Source organism: Tenrec ecaudatus, chromosome 1 (assembly GCF_050624435.1).
Source record: "Tenrec ecaudatus isolate mTenEca1 chromosome 1, mTenEca1.hap1, whole genome shotgun sequence".
NCBI classification, from domain to species: Eukaryota; Metazoa; Chordata; class Mammalia; order Afrosoricida; family Tenrecidae; genus Tenrec; species Tenrec ecaudatus.
Window position 1 is genome coordinate 5,986,577 of NC_134530.1, and position 13,834 is coordinate 6,000,410.

Genomic DNA, 13,834 nt, shown 5'->3' on the forward strand with positions numbered 1-13,834 from the left:
AGTCTTCCAAAGGTCCTGGCACAGAAGAGTGGGTGCTTTCAGCGCTTCGTCAGCTTGTGGAAACATTTCCACTGGGCATTCCATCCATGCCTGGAGCTTGGCTTTTGGCTAATGCTTTCAATGGAGCTGGGGCTTTTGTCCTTCAGCAACACGTTATTTTTCTTCTCCCCGCCCCCCCCCACAGTCTTATGGGCATATAGTTGACAGCCCATAAATTCCACAGTTCAGTCACATCGGGAAGAGGTGTACAATCATCACCACAATTGACTTTAGGACATTTCCTTCGTTCTAGTGCTCATCGTTCTCAGCCCCCATTCCCCTGCTACCTGCCCTGCCCTGCTCCTCCCCTCCCCGCCGCCGCCCCCCAGAAACCATTCATGCAGCTACTGTTACCTATCCTGGATTTCACATCAGGGAAACATTAAAATAAACAACCAAAAGACCTAATGATAAAAACAAAATGAAACAAATGAAAAACCTCAATGGAAGAGAAAACAATAAAAACTAGGACCAATTTATATGGATCACAAAAGGAGGTGAAACAATAAGATGTTGATTTTTCTTTTAAATCATTGGGGCTCTTAAAATTTTAAAATATTGGGGGCTCTCACAGCTCTTATAACATTTCATACATTGATTGTATCAATTCCATATATCAAATTGTATCATATTTGTACGTATGTTGCAATCATCTTTTCCAAACCATTTAAGGTGTTGATTTTTAACCTGACTGCTTTCTGCTGTTCACAACCCTTGTCCATGAGCACCACTGGTTCTTGCTCATCTGCTGCCTCCTTGTGGCAGTTACATCATCTCCTGTCAACTTGCGAAGGGGTGGAGTCTAGCCTGTCAATCAGGTCACAGCTTGATGACCATTTTTGGAGGCACCAGAGAGATAAATAGCTCACTGGAGGCCAGACCCATTCTCGCTCTCTGCAAGACATTCCTGTTGACAAGCCACATGGAGCTACTCTGCTACAGCCAGAGCCCTGGAGCTGGAGGAGCCACGTGGAGCCCCACGCCAGCCCCGAGATGCTTCCACTGCCACTGGATCCACAAGACTCCCCACCCACTGGTCTGTGATCTTCCTGCATTCGGTGTCTTGCATGTGTTGCGTGAGTCTGAAGAGGAACTTGTAGACTGGTATTGGACATAGGGGCTACTGTTGGCTTTATGGACTTCATCTGGACGGGGCTGGGATGTTTTCTTAAAATACAATGACTCTTAATGTAAAGCTCTTTCTTATACCCATATGCGTGTCTACGATTTTGTTTCTCTAGTCCACCCGGACTAACTCACCAAGACATGTGTGTGACGGAGAGAAATTGTCTGCAGCCTTCAGCTGCTCACAGAGACTTGTCTAGACATGTGTTTGGAATAAGGCTGTGTGTGGATGGAATTGTCTTCGTATTCCACAATCAAAACCCCACAGACAAACCCACGGCCATTGAGTGCATCCGGCTCACAGCAACCTTACGGGACAAGGTAGAACTGCCCCTGGGGGCTTCTGAGACTGTCACTGTTTATGGGAATAGAAAGCCTTCTCTTTCTCCCTTGGAGGGGCTGGTGGTTTCGAACTGCCGACCTTGTGATTAGCAGCCCAACAACTATGCCACCAGGGCTCCTTGATGTTCTTCCAAGGAGCCCCAGTGGGTTTGAACCATCAGCCTTGTGATTGGCTGTCCAGCGCTCACCCCAGCGTGCCACCAGGGTACCTCCGTATTAATTCCGTCTGCACAAATGCGTTTCGGCTCTCTCGGATGACATCACAGATATTGTCCAAATCGGTTTCCCTTGGATCTTTTTGTTCTTTTTAATGCGCCTGTCGGGACATTCGACATTATGCATTTTTAAGATTTTATTTTATTGTTGTAAACGTTCAAATAGCACAATGGCTGCCTATTCCACCCTTGGCAGGCACACAGTTCTGGAGGGAGGGCTCTGAAGGGGCACTGGGCCAACCTGGAAGGAGGGGCTGGGGGTGGGGGGTCTCTGTGCCCTGGACAAGGGGCTGGGTGAGGATCAGCGTTCACGCCCAGGTTTCTGCATAAAGACACCCTTTGTCACCCGTTACGTCTGGCAATGAGCTCACCCATGGGTCTGTTTTCAGACCAACGACAGTCAGGTCTCTAGAGGACCTGTTGGACTCTGCTCTGCGTGAACAGCCCCTTGCTGGCAGCGCGTGGATAGGGACCACAGCCGTGGGGAGGGTCCCACGACCTGAAACGATCAACCCTTTGGCAGCACGGACCCCAGGACGGAGCTGCAGATGGGCAAGCAGAGGCGCAGGAATGGACACGGGAGAGCCGGGGCGGACGCGAGAGGAGGCACGCTGCGCTGTGGCCAGGACCGCCCAGGCCAGGAGGCACGAGGTGTAGACCTGCCGGGGCGTGGCCGCGGTGGGCGTGGTGACCGGGAGCTGACCGCGCCCCCTCGGACTGCACCTAGATTTTGGCTCCTGTGAGCCCAGCGCCCAGAGCGGCCCGCCTGGAGCCCACGGGGCGGGCTAGTGGTCAGACGGGCGAGGCAGATGGTCCTGCAGGACGGGTGTGGAGCGCTGGTGGCGTCCGCAGTTAAGCGCCGCGCTTAGGCAGTTCGAAACCACCAGCAGCTAGCTCCACGGGCGAAAGACAGGCTTTCTACTCCCGTAGACACTCACCTTCTCGGAGACCCGCAGGGGATCACTATGAGTCCGCCTTGATGCGTTGGCGGTGAACTTTGAGTTGTAGGACAGGGTGGAACGGGCCCCTTGGATTTCCAGAGGGGCCCCTCTTTCTCCAGTGGAGCGGCTGGTGATTTCGAACTGCTGGCCTTGTGGTTAGCAGCCTCATGTGTAGCCTCTGTGCCACCAGGTCCTCAGTCCAATGCTTAGGACGCGGACTGTTAAGGAGGTCCGTCCTAGTAGTGCAACTGTTAGACGCTTGGCTGCCCCTGCACGCTCCCACCCAGCCATTCCTGGCAAGAAAGGGCTGCCCATCTGCTTCCATAAGGATGACAGCCCGGTGGGCCATCCCCTCTGCCTCCCGGGTCGCTGAGGACCTACGGGACTCCAGGTCACCCCCACCACCCAGAGGCAGGGGGAGAACCCAACCCTCAGCCACTTTTGCAGCAAATCAGTCTGAACCTCCCAGCACCCCTGCCCCAGCCCGGAGAGACCCTTGCCTGTGGCCAAGGGCAAGACTCGAGGCCACTCCAAAACCTGGTGGACGTGGACGGTCACCTCCCTGTCCCTGCCTGCCGCCACAGCTGGCTGTAAGAATGGAACCAGCAGGTGGGTGTGGGGAGGAGAGGCTGGGGAAGAGGGAGTGGCCAGAGGTGCTGGGGATGGGGGGAAGGTCCTGGGTAAGGGAGGGGCCTCACCTTGGGGTCAGCCGGCAGGAGCAGCGGGCTACGAAGCGGGGAGCAGGCAGAGCTGGCCTCCGGGGCGAGTGTCCCTACAACTTGAGCACATACAGCCTGGGCACAAAGCCCAAGTCAGGTGACCCATGCCACCTCCGGAGCTGGAAGACATTCCCGGGCCACGTGTGACTCCAGGCTGCTTGGCCTTGGACCCGGGGGCCCCCACCCTGGGTGTGGGGTGCTTGTGCCACCTCTGTTCTTAGCCACCGGGCCTGTGTCATCATCCACGCTGTCTGCTCCGGAGGGTTTCTGGGGGGCTGAGTTTCCTGGAAGCAGATTGCCAGGCCTTCCTTCCGGAGGAGCCCCTAAAGTGAAAGCCCCCACTGCCCTCCTCCACTTTGAGGGACCCCAGAGGACACAAGCAGAACTGTCGCCCACCTCCAGGCTTCCCTCCACCTCACCCCGCACCCCGGGCAGGGTTCTGAGACCGCTCCTCTTTCCAGAGCAGCTGGTGGGTTCTGACCTCTGACCTTTAGTTTAGTAGCTGTGTGCTTAAGTGGGGGAAGGAAGGTGGGCCTCTGGATTCCCTAAAGGGGTTCTTTGGGGGGCGGGGGTGGGAGCTGGGGGCTGGGGGGAGCACACCAGGGGTCCTTTATGGCGGGGCAGGACAGGTAAGTTTTCCAACTTCCCCCTCCCCTCTCTGCCTCTCCCCTTTTCTTTTTTCTTTTTTTTAACTTTTTATTTTTAACATTTTATTAGGGACTCATACAACTCTTATCAAAATCCATACAATCAATTGTATAAAGCATATCTGTACATGCCTTGCCCTCATCATTTTCAAAGCATTTGCTCTCCACTTAAGCCCTTTGCACCAGGTCCTATTTTTCCCCTCCCTCCCCACTCCCCCCTCCCTCATGAGCCCTTGATAATTTATAAATTATTATTTTGTCATATCTTCCCTATCCGGCATCTCCCTTCACCCCTTTTCTGTTGTCCATCCCCCAGGGAGGAGGTCACATGTAGATCCTTGTAATCAGTTCCCTCTTTCCAACCCACTCACCCTCTGCCCTCCCAGTATCGCCCCTCACACCCCTGGTCCTGAAGGGATCATCCACCCTGGATTCCCTGTGCCTCCAGCTCCTATCTGCACCAGTATACATCCTCTGCCCTATCCAGACTTGCAAGGTAGAATTCGGATCATGGTAGTGGGTGGGCTGGGGGAGGAAGCATTTAGGAACTGGAGGAAAGCTGTATTCTTCATTGGTGCTACATCGCACCCTGACTGACTCATCTCCTCCTCTAGATCCCTCTGTGAGGGGATTTCCAGTGGCCGACAAATGGCTTTGGGTCTCCACTCTGCACTTCCCCCTTCATTCACTATGGTAAGATCTTTTTTTTTCCTGAGGATGCCTGATACCTGATCCCTTCGACACCTCGTGATTGCACAGGCTGGTGTGCTTCTTCCATGTGGGCTTTGTTGTTTCTGAGCTAGATGGCTGCTTGTTTACTTTCAAGCCTTTAAGACCCCAGATGCTGTCTCTCTTTTTTTAAACATTTTATTAGGGGCTCATACAATTCTTATCACAATCCATACATATACATACATCAATTGTATAAAGCACATCCATACATTCCCTGCCCCAATCATTCTCAAAGCATTTGCTCTCCACTTAAGCCCTTTGCATCAGGTCCTCTTTTTTTTTCCCCTCCCTCCCTGCTCCCCCCTCCCTCATGTGCCCTTGGTAATTTATACATTGTTATTTTGTCATATCTTGCCCTATCCGGAGTCTCCCTTCCCCCCCTTCTCTGCCGTCCCTCTCCCAGGGAGGAGGTCACATGTGGATGACGCTATCTCTTTTGATAGCCAGGCACCATCAGCTTTCTTCACTACATTTAGTTGTTCACCCACTTTGTCTTCAGCAAAGTGGGAAGGTGAGCATCACAGAATGCCAACTTAATAGAAGAGAGTATTCTTGCACTGAGGGAGTACTTGTGTGGAGGTCCAATGTCCCTCTGCTACCTTAATACTAACCCTATAAATATATGTACATAGATCTATTTCCCCATCCTCAGGTATAAATATATTTTCATATGTACATGTCTTTATCTAGACTCTATAAATGCCCCTGCCTCCTAGCTCTTTCCTCTATTTCCTTTGACTTCCCTCCTGTCCCACTATCATGCTCAGTCCCCACCAGGGTTTCAGCCATTCCTCTTGGTTACATTACCCTTGATCATGCCCAAAGAGGAGGCCCACACCCTCCTCACCACCGATTTGGATCGCTTGTTGTTCCCTTGTCATTGAGTTTATTAACACCACTACCTTTCCCCCACCTCCCTCTCTCTCTCCCATGTCCCCACAGAACTATCGGTCCCGTTGTTTTCTCCTCCAATTGTTCAACCAGCCTATCTTATCTATCTATCTATCTATCTATCTATCTATCTATCTATCTATCTATCTATTTATTTCTGGCAAAGAACATTTATATTACGTATTCACCATCAAACTTATGATCTTGACCTTTCCTCCTTGCCTTTGTATAAGGCCAGGAGGGACACATTGGCTGCTTTGACAACCTTAAAGCGGGCTCCAGGAATGTCACCGCTGGCATGACCTTTGCGACCAAATCCAGCCACCAGAACTTCATCGTTTTCCTCAATAAAATTCAAGCACCCATCGTTGGGCACAAAAGCTGTGATTTTCTTGCCGTTCTTGATCAGCTGGACACAGGCACACTTGCGAATGGCGGAATTTGGCTGTTTGGCTTCCACTCCCACTTTTTCCAACACAATTCCCTTTGCATGGGAAGCGCCTCCAAAGGGGTTGGCTTTCAGAGCCGTGCCCAAGCGGGCCTTTGTGAACTGTTGATCGTGCCATTTCTGGTCCCGTCGTGGCTGCGGAGCTTCCTAGCAGTACGAAGACCCCGACACTTGCCCACGTTGGCGATGTTGCCACTCCCCCAGCCTGTCTTATTTAGACAGACCTGCGGCGATGGTAACATGCCCCAAAACAAGACAGCACAACCAAGCAACACTATACAACAAAACAACAAACCAATGCCAAAAACACAACACAACAAGAAAGAAAAGCTTGTAGTTAGTTCAAGGATTGTTTGTTGGCCTTTAGGAGTGTTTTCCAGTCCAGTCTGTTGGGGCACCACGTCCTGGCCCCAAAGTCCACCTTCAGCATTCCCTGGGGACCTTGCAGCTCCATTCCCTTGTTGTTCTGTTGCACCCTCCCCTTTTCACCCCACAAGTCAGACTACACACCCCCAGTGGGCAGCTCCCCTGGCCCCAGAGCCTCCCCTCCATAGAAGGCCAGCAGCACAGGGAGATTAGCAGGGGGAGGAGGCAGGCCTGGCCCCCCCACGAGCAGAGCTACAGGCCCCCAAGGCTTCTTGGAGTAAACAAGGGGAAAACACTGACAACAAACACCCACAAAATCTCTAACCCATAGGGGACCACACAGGCCAAAGGAGACCTGCCCCTGGTGAGACACCAATGCTGCCAGTCTTCCCGGGAGCAGACAGCCCTGTCCTTCTCCTTCAGAACGGCTGGTGGATTCGAACTGCCAACCCTGCAGTGAGCAGCAGCCCAGGGCTCCCTCCCTAGCAAAAGGTCACAGGAAATCCCAAAGGCATCCCTTTGCTTTCTGGTTGATTTCCTACACAAAGAGGACATGCCACTGATGTCAGGGTTCCCTCGCTTATTTGGCATCAACCAAACTCTTGGCCATCGAGCGGATGTCGATTCAGAGCGAGCCTGTGCCAGAGTACACTGTCCTTGTGAGTTACCCACGTGGGGACTGTTAACCGGAGTAGATGCCCACCTTGCCCACTGGGAGCAGTTGGTGGTTTCAAGCCCAATGCATAACCACTATGCCACCAGGGCATCTACCGTCCCCCTTTTTAGAAACAACCAAAAAATACCCTCAAGCTCAAGCACGCCCCCCAGCAACTCAAAACTTGCACTGCGGCCCTTGTGCTACACCACTTGGTGGTCAGCCATTGCCCTGGGGTGGCCTGTGTGCCTCCATGAGGCCGTAAGTTCTGTCACTGGTATTTTCAACACCGGCAGAGTCACCCAGAGTGATCAGGGCTGTGTTCGCCTGGGAACTTTAGAGAAACAAATCCACAGAAACTCACATATAAGAGAGAGTTTTATGTACAGGTTCAGTGCGCATCAAGAAAACACCCCAACCCAGTGCTGCCCGAGCTCACAAGTCCAACATGAACCCATTAACCCATATGTCCAACACCAGTCCACAAGTCTTCCTCCATCTCACAAAACAGACACAACGATGCCGACTGCAGGAGGAAAGTCGAGTCAGTGAATGTAAACATCTCAGCGCTGGCAGGGGTCCCCACATGGGTGCTCCAGCACCCAGGGCTGCATCGGGGTAGGTCCATGTGGCTTCTCCTTGGGGATGTCTTGCAGGAAGTCAGCCTTGCCAGCTGAAGCAGGAAACTGACTAAGGCAGCTGCACCCTAGTGTGACCATCACAAAATCAGAGACCCGAGAACTAGAAAGACGAGGCTCACAGAGCCATTTATCCCCCTGCCCTTCAATTAACCCCACCTGTGTTTATCGCCCAGGTTGGCTCAATAAACTAACTCAAGGTCTCAGCGGAGCTTCCAGACTGAGAACAGACAACAAGGAAGGAATCAGATGCCCACTTCTGAGGAAGGAGCTACTGAGAACCTGATGCCGGGGCGTGGAACGAGAGAGGAAGCAGATGGATGGACCTGTGGCTGCAACAATAGGCTCAAGCCCGGGAACCACTGTGAGGGCGGCCCAGGAACGGGCAGTGTTTCCGTCTGCTGTGCACGGGGTCGCTGTGGGTCGGAAGGGACTCAGTGGCCGCTCAAAACAACAGGGATTGCTGCCACAGCCCATCGTCCAGGCTAACAGATCGGGACCTGCTTCTGCAGCCCGCCTGGATCGTGCCATCAGCCCCCTCCCCAGCGGGCAGTGTCGCCTACTTTGCGAAACCCTACCCTAGGACAGTCCGATGGGAACCTAAACCTCACTGCCGCTGCTCACAGCAGCTCTACAGGACAGGGCGGAATTGTCCCCGTGGGTGTTACAAGACTGACACTCGCCGTCGTTAGGAGCCATCAAGTCAGCTCCGACCCATAGCGACCGTCCGCACCAGAGAACAAAACCCTGCACAATCCCACTGGCACTGGTCCCTGTGGCTGAGCCACAGTCGCGGTCACTGTGTCCATCCATCTCGTGAGGACCTCCTTCTCCGCTGCCCCTCCACGGTACCAAGCACGAGGTCCTTCTCCACGGACTGGTTTCACCTGACAACGTGTCTAAAGCGTGTAAGGCAAGATCTTGCCATCCTTGCCTCTAAGGAGCACTCTGGCCTGGCCGTACTTCCTTCCCAGACCGATGGGTTTGTCCTGCGAGCAGTCCATGGTACTTTCAGAATTCGTGTCCAGTGCCGCCGTCCAACTGCAGTGATTCCTCTACAGTCAGAGTTCCACGTCCACATGCAAATGATGCGATGGAGAAGACCAGGGCTTGGGTCCGGCTCACCTTCATCCTCAAAGTCACGTTCTTGCTTTTCAACTCTCTAAAGGCAGCAGATGGACCTAAGGCGATCTGACTTTGGGTCCCTTGATGGCTGCTTCCAGGAGCACTGGTGTGGACCCGGGCAAGACCGCACCCTTGACAATTTCTGCCTTCTCTCCATCATCGTGATGGAACCTCCTGGCCCAGTGGCGAGGCTGTTGGTGCTCTTGACACTGAGAGAGTCCTCATCCACACTGAACGCTAAAACCCTTCCTCGTCATCCGCACCAGGTTCAGGTCCTCACTTTCCGCAAGCAAGGTTGTGTCGCCCTCCCATCTCGGTTGCTAATTAGCCTTCCTCCAAGCCCGATGCCGCCCTCTCCTTCCTCTCACCCATGATTTGCTCCGCATACAGATTGAATCCCATGGTGAGAGGACACAGGCCTGGCGCACACCTCTCCTGATTTTCGACCATGCAGCGTGGCCTTGTTCTGTTCACCCACTGCCTCTCGATCCGGGTACGAATTCCCCGTGAGCACCATCGAAGCGCCCCGGAATTCCCATCCTGCGCAAGGTGACCCACAGTTTATTCTGCTCCTCGCTGTCCAGTGCCTTGGCATAGCCACTGACACACAAGCAGACATCTCGGAGTATCCTCTGCTGTGAGCCAAGATCCAGCTGACATCGGGAATGGCATTCCCTGCTCCCTATCTTCTTTTGAAGCCAGCCTGCATGCCGGGCGGTTCCCTGTCCATGTCCAGCGGCAGCAGTTGTTGATCTTCAGCAAAAATGTACCTGTGTGCCATGTCTCTCTGGCATTGTGTAAGCTGAGCATTCTGCTGGGTCACCTTTCTTTGGAATGGGCATGAGGATGTACCCCTTCCAGTCAGCTGTCCAGGTGGCTGTGTCCCACATGTCCTGACACAGATGAGGGAGTGCTCCGGGGGGGTCTTCTTCAGCTCTCTGAAACATTCCCGGGGGTATTCCACTTCGGGGAACTCTTGGGGCGGGGGAGTAGAAAGCCTCGTCTTTCTTCCACGGAGCAGCTGGGTGGTTCTGAACGGTTGACTTCATGGCTAGGACCTCAGCCCCTAGCCGCTGGGCCAGCAGGGTTTCTTACATTCTGACTTATCTAGGGAGTTTGAGGCTGTCCGTCTTTGGGGGACCAGGCAGCTTCATCTTTTTAGGAGGAAGGGCTGGGACGTGTGAACCACCGACTGGGCTGAGGCTAGCAGCCACTGCAGCACCCGCAGCTCGATGTTTGGTGTGGTGTTTTGGGGGGATGCTGTTGGGTGAGCATCCAGGAGCCCTGGAGGCGGCGTGGTTACGAGTTGGGCTGCAATCTGAATGGCTGGCAGTTCGAAACCACCAGCAGGTCCTCTGGAGGCCGACTGAGCTTTCTACTGCCGCCAACAGTGACTGTCTCAGAAACCCATGGGGGGGAGGGGGGCGTGAGTCACGTGGATGCCGTGGCTGAATGAGTTAGTTTTGGGCTCGGGAAGCACTGGGTTGCTAATGCGTGGTATGGTCAGTGGCTCCGACTTACCAGGTGTTCCCAGAAAGAGAGGAGGCAGCTGCTCCCATGAAGACTGGCAGCCGGGAAAGCCTGTGCAGGTTGCTGTGTGTCAGACGTGCTCCTGGCAGTGGGGTTTTAGGCTTGGCAGATTGGACTAAACCTGTTTCCCTAAGTGGGTGATACCATCCTCTGTGGGGTGTCTGGGGAGACACTGGAATGATCCAGGGGGTCTACAGAAACAAACAACCAGAAGCCTAACAACTCCCTGCCATGGAGTCGGCTCTGACCCACCGGGACCTTGTAGGACAGGGCAGAACCGCCCCCGTGGGCATCTGAGACTGTGACTCTTCATGGGAGTAGACAGCCTCGCCTTTCTCCCGAACAGCGGCTGATGGTTTCAAACTGCTGGCCTTGGGGATTGCAGCCTGAAAGGCAGCGGGTTTCTCGGGTCAAAGGCTACACTGAGTTCTCTCTGGCTGCTGTGGAGCAGGCTACTGGCGCAGAGCAGAAGCAGTGAGGCCTGAGGAGTGGGCTGCAAAAGGTATCTGCACAGAGGTAGGGCTGGAGACTCGAGTCCTGGGGGGTGACTGGGAACCAGCTCCTCTCTCTGCTGGGTCCTCTGTCCCCTTGGAGGCCTCTGGGGAGCCAGCAGGCCTCCTGCAGTGGAGGAGAGGAATGTTCTAGAATAGAAGGCTGGTTGTGCCTTGCTAATCCCACTCTGGGCACGCACGCTGCAGAGCCTCAGCTCTGGGTCCCGCCTCCGGGATCCAACCGATTTGTGCCTTCGCTGGGCCTGGCACCACCCCTCGCTCCCAGTGGGGGCCTGGAGGCAGGGCTGACCCCAGAGGGTGGGGTCCTCACCCTCAGCAGGGCACAGGCAGTCCAGGGAGACCTGTGCTAACTCATCATACCTGCCTGCGTCGGACAGGGGTGGGTGGGGGTGTCTGCCTGGTTGACTTGCCCAAAACCTCCTTCCGGAGGCTGAAGATCTTAGAGTCACAGAGTTCTGGGCCCAGGGCCAACCTTGGCAGCAAGTCTCACGGGACACCAGGGCCCAGGATGAGCAGTCCCTTGGAAACTTGGAGCGCCCACGCCCTGGTGGTATAGCGGCAGTGCGGTGTCCAGTCAAGGTCGGCAGTCAACAACCACTCGGTCGCTGTCCGGGAACACCCACCTGGTCATCTGCCATCTGCAGGGCGGAATCCACTGGACAGCACCACCACAGACTCCTCTCCTCCCCACATCCTGGACTGGCCAGCAACACCCTTCCCTCCTACTGCCCTCAAGCAGGCGCCTCCTCCAGAAAGCCTCCCTGGCTCTCCCCTGCCCACCATGCTGGCTCCCATCCTCCCTGGGGCTCCCAAGTCCGGCCACTCCACTTCCCTCCCAGAGGAAGGAGGAGGTGGGAACAGGGTCAAGGACTCGAAGCCCCCAGATCGGTCTCTCTCTCTCTCTCTCTCTCTCTCTCTCTCTCTCTCTCTCTCTCTCTCTCTCTCTCTCTCTCTCTCGATCACAAGGCCTCCCCCATCAAGTATCCATTTGTGATCCAAGTTAGGCTACAGACGCCTGGAGCTGGGCCAGCAGGTGGGCAGGGTGGGGACCATAATCCTGTCTTAATCACAGAGAGTTTGGGGTGGGAAGAACTAGGGACTGCCCCTCTCTTAGCCTCACTTTCCCTCCTCTGTAAAATGGGGCAAGGATCCCTGGTGGTGCCGTAGCTACAAGCTGAACCTACCAAGCTCCTCCTTAGGAGAAAACCGAGGCTTTCTGCTGCCTTTAGAAACTTATCGCCAAAAACACACGGACCGCGTCAGATACGCACAGGGGCAGTTCTACTGTGTTCTAGGAGGGCGACAGAGTTGGAGATGACTCAACGACAATGCATTTTGGGTTGTTTTTAATTTGTTTGTTTGCTTAGTCAAATCAGGTTGTGACTGCCAAGGGGAGCGTGCAAACCAAGTGGCTCTGTTGTGAACACAGCGTGGCTGGTCACAGCTGCTCCCAGAGGCCCCTGAGGAGCCAGGAGTGGCCTGACCCGCCCCAGGCTGGTCAAGAAGGTGCCAAAGAGACCTCTCTACCTGGCAGGGCCTGACAGGCTGGGACTGGAGCCAGAGCCCGAGGTGGCTGGCGGGGAGGCTTCCAGGAACTGCCCCCTTGGGCTGGCTTTCGGCTCCATGTCCAGGCCCGTGTGCCAGATGGGGGTGGGGTAGCGTTTCCCACAAGAGGTCCCCACACACTCACCACTTGGGAGGCCAAGACCCTGCAGTTCCCCGGAGCACCAGCCATCTGTCACCAGGTATGGGGCAGGCAGGGACTGGACTGCAGGGCTGGCCTGTAGGGGGTGCACCTGGGGGCCATTACTGCAACAGGCCAAGACCACCCATGAAGAAGCCCCTGGTCCCAGGCTGGGCCCCACCCCCCCGGGCTGAGCACTTGAACCCCCAGACTGAGCTAAGCCCAGTTTACAACAAAGGGGGGGTTGGTGATTAGGGCCCATGGCCCCCAGCCCTCTGCTCACACACCCCCTCCTTGGCAGCCCTTTCCCTCCACGGTGATCGGAAGAGAAACTCACCCCCAGCCCCCACACCATCTTGTCAGGACAGGAACCAGTGGCTAGAGGCTCAAGTCACTTCCCGCCATCCCCAATGTCCCCACTGCCTCCCAGCTCTGTCCAATATCAATATCTAGTCCTTACTGAGAACCCAACCACCCTGGCCGGAACCACGCTCAGGTCCCCTCTGTTCCCTCCCTGCCTGGGGACATCAAGTACTCCTCCTCTTCCCCAAGTGCCCACTGCTCAAGGAAGCGGGCTCTCCGACACTGGGCTTTTCTGGCCACTTCCCTTTACAGTTTCATGAACATTTCCTGTGTCCACCTCCCTGGATGTGGTGCTGCCTGCTGGGGGTTGAACCCTGGCCTCCAGCCTTAGACATGGACAGCTGAGCCAAATGCTGCTTCTACACACACACACACACACACACACACACCACCCCCTCCCCAGTGCTTGAGGAAGCTGCTCCTGAATTTGCTGTGTGACATGAGCTACTTCCTGGCCCTCTCTGGGCACAGTTCCTGGCCACGCCAGACAAGGCCTACCTGGAAGGCACTGAGCCCAGAGCCCAGAGTGAGGAACCTGAAGTCCCTCTCTGGGGCTCAGGACGAGCTGGGACCAGCTTTCGGAATGGGGTGGGACTTCTCCACCCCTAGCCCCAGCCAGGGTCTCTGCCCCCATCGGACCCCTGGCGCCTTGGCCTGGGCTGGGTAGGTGGGAAGCTGCCAGGCTGATGGAAAAATTTCCCCCCTAGGCCCCATGGGCTCAGTGCCAAGGGGCGTCTGTCAGGGGAGGTGGGTGGGGAGTCAGCCACAGGTGTGATTCCTGGCACATTGGAGGGGGTGAGGGTCCAGTGAGGAAGCCCCCACCCATCAGCATTGGTCATGCCCCCACCTCCATGGACCCCAG

At 55.2% G+C, this 13,834-nt stretch overlaps 1 pseudogene; it reads right to left on the reverse strand.

The window, feature by feature from the left end:
• Nucleotides 1-5,847: 5,847 nt before the first annotated feature.
• LOC142437336 (small ribosomal subunit protein uS12-like) lies at nt 5,848-6,341 on the reverse strand (annotated as a pseudogene).
• Between the last annotated feature and the right edge of the window lie 7,493 nt (nt 6,342-13,834).